This window comes from Xiphophorus maculatus, chromosome 8 (assembly GCF_002775205.1).
Source record: "Xiphophorus maculatus strain JP 163 A chromosome 8, X_maculatus-5.0-male, whole genome shotgun sequence".
Lineage (NCBI taxonomy): Eukaryota > Metazoa > Chordata > Actinopteri > Cyprinodontiformes > Poeciliidae > Xiphophorus > Xiphophorus maculatus.
Window position 1 is genome coordinate 23527113 of NC_036450.1, and position 5893 is coordinate 23533005.

Sequence of the window (5893 nt, forward strand, 5' to 3'; positions counted from 1 at the left end):
TTTTCTGTAAGGTTCAGGCAAATTGTTTTGTAAGGACACAGATACAGCATAGAGTACCCCTCAGGCTTTACACAAAGATGTGCAGCTTTAATAAAATTGTTAGGTTTGTTATTAAACGGAGTGCTGTGCTACTTAAGGCTACTCAACCAAAAATACCACACTGCCTCCTACTGGTCTTAACGTATACGGTTCCCTTTCAGCAGCATGGCCGACATTTGCCTGCAAATGTCTTTTTTACCACCCTTGAACTTTTTCATGTTTCGTCACGTCGGTGTGTTTTAATGGGATAGTACGCGATAAGGCCACACAAGACATTTTCTGGATAAACATCTACAAAATGTTCAGACAGTGTCTAGTTTCGACCCATTTCACTCTGATACTCTGATGTAAAATTAAAATTTCCTTTCTTCTCAGTATAAATCCGGCTGTTTTTGCCTCGGATGTTTGTTAATCGGTGAGTATTTTGCAAACCAGAATTGGGTAGTAACTAGTTACATTTACTCAGTTACTTGAGTGACGTTTTGGAAACAAAATGCACTTTTTGGAGTGTTTTTCTTTTTTTGTTTTATTATGAAGTCTCACTACTCTGGCTTGAGTAAACTATCCCTAACTAACTTCACTGAATGAAGAGCAATAATGTTTTAACCAAAAATTCACTAGACAGACGTGTAGCTTTTGTTTAGTTTTATATTGAAAGAATCTAATTTGGAAACATTTTTCTATTGCCTGATTTTGTTATTATTGTAATGATATTAATTATTTTCATTTTGTACTTTAAAATACTGACATCTCCACATAACTTTAGATTTCAATCCGTCTATGTTATGTTTTTTTTATTATTATTAAATGATTGATGTTTTGATATCTTAGTACATGTGTATCCTATTTATTTATTTATTTATTTTTTTTACCAAATACTCTTTTACTCATACGTCATTTGTCTACAATCTCTGTGAAATGCAGATTTGTTGGTCTTACATCTCATAATTTGGACAAAAAAAAAATTACACAGCATTTATTTGGATCAGAGACACGTCATATTGATACTGGTAGGATCTTTTTGTTGTTGTTGTTGTTGTTGTTGTTGTTGCCAGATAAAATCTGAAGATGTTTTATTTTACTTGTTACTTTTGGTTTCCCTTCTGCTTGGTAGAGCAGCCAAAGACACAGACGTTGAACTCTTAGAGAAATACAGAATGTCTTTGTTACAAAACTGCTAATAATTTGCATAGTGACTGCATACTCGGAGCATATTTTGACGAGCATACTGTCTGATACGATGATGATGATGATGATGATGATGATGATGATGATGATGATGATGATGATGATGATGATGATGATGATGATGATATGAATCTGGGCACCGTTTGTTGAAATTAACAACTGATTTTTCATTAAATAAAACATGCTGCCGGATAAAAAAAAAACAACGGCTGCTGCATGATTTATATCCTACAAGCTGACAGGAACATGCTAGATAATTAAATCCCGCCAGCTATGAATTTATGACTGTAAACTGCAAATGGACTATCAGATGATGACTCTCCCAGACTGATCTTCTTTTTTTTTTTTTTTTTTTTTAGGAAGGACACAAAATATGTCACATTTTATGTAGAATTTTTTTTTTAAATGGTTTGTCTTGGTCTCAGTTTTTTTACATTACGAAAACCTGACAATTTAACAGGGGCGTGTACGCTTTTGAGTTGCAGAAGCAACTTTGCGTAACTCAAAGTTGCTCAGACCGTCGGAGCAAAACGTGCCAACAGTACCACAACTTCCACAGTTTATCCACAGCTTCCCGTTTTTGTTTACGAATGAAGCTCTGGATCTTCGCGCCGTGGCTCTCAATAACTTTGGCTAAAAAATAAAAAGAACCGGCTAAATCTTTTAAACATAGATGTAATAATAACAATAATAATAAAAAGCTCAGGTTCTTGTCAATTTTAATTTATTTTCCTGCAATATTTGCTTTGAATAATAAGAATGACACTAAAAGTAACAGTGATATGATTTTCAATTTGTTTTTCTTGTCATTAAGTTGGAATCTGTGGACTTTGTCCAATTATTTTACATCCTTTTCCATCTCACAGAAAAAAAAATCATTCTCTTTCTGCTAAACTTTATGTTCACCTTTATTTTAGAAACCATCTCTTCTAAGAACAGAAATGATTGTTCTTTAAAAACAAAAAATAAGTCTAGTTTCTAGTGCAAATATCTTAGTACACTTGCAATCAGACAAAACTAACTAACAAGTAACTTTCCAGCAAGCACTTGTTCACCATTAACAATTCCTAAATATTGATGAAAAATTACTTGCTAAATTCGCAGGTTATTTTTCTTATAACAAGTTTCTTCCCTATGTTATAATTGAAATAATCTGCCAACAGAACAAGTACTTTTTAACCAATATTAAGGAATTATTGGCTCTAAACAAGCTCCTTATCTTTCTGAAAAGTTACTTATGAGTTAGTTTTCTCTTTATTTCAAGCGTACTAAAATATTTTCACCAGAAACTGGACATAGAATTACTTGGTAAGGTTTTGTATTCATTTATTTATTTATTTTGCAGTTAACCTTGGACCGGCCAAAACAAAACAAGAGTTTAGGGAGCAGAAAATATTTCTTTGTGTGCAATAACCCAAATCCACCAGCAGTGGGAGTAAAAATCTCCTTCCAGCTCTGTTTAGCCAGGATTCCTTATATAAGACACCTAAATGGATACTGGCTTCCCTGAAATCATTTCTCAGCAGTCACTTTACACAGCTGGTTCAACGTAAACTAGCTTTTTGTGTGGCAAAAAAAAAAAAGTGTCTAGTTATACCTAGATTGATATGAGGAAAGATAATCGCTCCGTTTGTTTGCTTCCTTCCTTCCTTCCTTCCTATCTTCCTTCCTTCCTTCCTTTTTGGCCACTCGGAGCTGCTGACCCAAGGGGAACACGGGGCTGGAAAGAGGATGTGATTTAATCAGTTTACTCCTCGATCAGCCCAGCCTGAGTCATGGTCCTTGACTCTCCCGCTCTGTAAATGAATCACAGACTCACTGAGTCAGGAACCATTTCTATGTCATTACATCAACTGCCTAAATCCTCTCCAGTCAAACAGCGAGCCCTGTTTGTTTGTTTTTCCCCAGCCGGAGCCAGAAAACACAGTTAGGGCACGTTGCCGGGGCGACCGGCAGGATTTACAGGCTGGCAATGTGAAACAAAAAGGTTTGGCTGAGGGAAAACCAGAGCTGATTTTTTTTTTTTTTTTTTTAACCTGTGAGATTTGGAGGATAGAGTCGGAACATGCCAGGCCATCTGGTTCCCTGATTGTCTAGAACAAACAGAACGCTCTAATCTCCTTCTGATTCCTGTTAGTTTGTTCAAGTTCAAATGACTGAGTCTGAACGGCTGACAACAAGCACTTTAAAGCTGAAGTGGATCCGGCGGTGGGATGTTAGGGCCACTGTGCAAAGTAAAAGGAAGAGGAAGAGGAAATTCCTGCCGAAAAACTCTGAAAAATTATAGAGTAAACAAGAACATTTCTGAGTTTCAAAAGTCAAAAGTTTGCCTGAAAAAAAGGAAATTTGTGGAAAAAAAATCAGAAATTTTAATATTAATCTCAAAAAATGTTTTGACTTTTCAAACTTCAAAAATGTCCAAAAGTTGAAACTGCTCAACTTTTCAAACTCAGAAATGTGCTTTTTTGTTTTCTAGAAAATTTCTGAGATTTACCTCAGAATTTCCTAGTTCTTTGTTTTTTGTTGGGGTTTTGGTTGTTGTTTTTTTTTTTTTTTGCAGAAATTCCTCCTTTTTTCTTTTCTATTGACAACAGCTCTAATGTGCCGTCGTAGAATCCGGCAAAGTGATTTAAAACTCACAACACTGATGTGGGTGAAACCTCAGCTTTCTCCCACTCTAACTTCCTTTTATTGCCAGTGCAGGGAGTCGACTTGTGCTGCTAATTGAAATCTTATGGCTTCCTTGAAAACAGGCAATCCCGCAAACCTCGTGATCTGCCTGAACACTCTCTCTTTTCTCTCCTTTAATTTGTTGAAATTCACCAAACACAGTGTATGTGTGTGTATGCGTATGCATGTGTGTGTGCTTGTGTGCATGTGCTTCCTGGGAAGCATGAGTTGGTCTACGTGCTGCAGAGTAAATCGCCTCAGGCTTATGACATGACCAGCGGTTAGCATAAGGACAAGAAAGAAATGAACATTTGTCGTCGATGAAACTTTTACATCACTGACTTATAGCGTTAAACATGGTTTACACACTCAGTGTGTATTTCAGTCCTCAATAAGCTGCTTTGTGTGGATGTTGCCAGAAATATTTCAAGAAATTACATAAGAGTTTTCTCCATCAAATGGTCCATTACAAATCCTAAATGGGATCAATATATGTTTGCTCGCACCACCCAGTAGCCGGGAAGTCCAATGAATTGTGAATATGACTTTAAGTGTCCAGAAGACACGTTTCAATGATTAGTATTTGTTGATTTAACTATCTTGTTGAACTTTTTACAGTTTTTTCTTTCTTTTTTTTTTCATTTTTTGTACTGTAGCTTAGAAAAACAGCATGCCAGGTTTGGTTTCCTTGCAGTGATAGGACAGATCCAGGAAAAAATGCAACATTATCCTTGTTGCACTGTTAATTTTATGTGATGAATGGTGCAATAGATTGAACCGGCAACGACCGACATAAAAAAAAAAAAATGACATGGTAGAGAAAACGAAAAGGATCAGCGGGATAAATAATGTTGAAAAACATCATGGTCTTTCCACCATGACAGGTTCTGGTTTTGTTAGTTAAGAAGCGAGTCAGATTTTAAGGTTGGTTTGCTCCAACTGATCTTCTCAGCTCTGACCAGAAATTTTCTATGGGACTAAAAACTGTAGTTTGGTTACAACCACAGTTTTGTGGTTGTACAGTATAAAATCCATGAAAAAAAATATTTAAGCCATTTTGCAAGTAATTTCTTGGTATGATTAGGGTGACTGTCCATTTTGAACACCTTTAGATAATTGTCGACGTTTTATCTGCTTTAGAGAGCCGTGTGATTTATATATGTATATATTTTCCTAATGATCTCTAAATCAACACCAAGTACAAGTTCTTTCATTCATTTCTTTCATGTGATATCCGTGCCAAGTTTTCTCATTGGTCTTGTGGAATGTTGAACTTACTTGCATAAAGTCCAGTCATGTGTTTTTATGAACCAGAGGTCAGCAGTGCTTAACTCAGAAAAGTCATGATAGTTGTAGTTCCTGCCTATGTGCCACAAGGTTCAGCCCATGTGATCAGAGCACAGACTGTTTTTTTCCCCTCCTCTTAACCAATTTTAAAATTGATTAAGTAAATTATGTTAATGGCTGCCTTTTAATTCTGAAATAAGTGAAACGAGTGTCTTGCTAGTATCTCGTAAATTTTTAAAAACTCTAAAACTGAGGACAGGTTTAAAATAGCATGTTCTGACCAGTGTGTTGGAAGTTCAGAGGGAGCACCGCTAATATACTTTAAATAATAAGGATACTGTTCTCAGTAAAACAATTGAAAAGAATGTCGAGCTCAATGCAAAGCTTTTATATATTTTTTTATTTGTGAGACGTTGTTTTTGAATTTCTGTCCTTCAATTTTTATTACGCGCCACTTCGTGTATGTCAATCAAACAAAAATCCTCCTGAAATGCAGAAAGGTTAGGACGTGACGCATTTCTCTCAACATTTTCTGTCTTTTTTGTTTTGTAATCACTGCCACTCGTCCTCTTGAGTCCCTTCTGGTAACTCTTGGTGTATTCTCGCGCATTTCCGACTTATTTTGAGAACCATAAACAAGGGGGAGGGGCTTGCTTCCAATTTAGGAGTGGATTTGGTGACGTCACTCGGGGGCCAGCGCCCCTGCGTA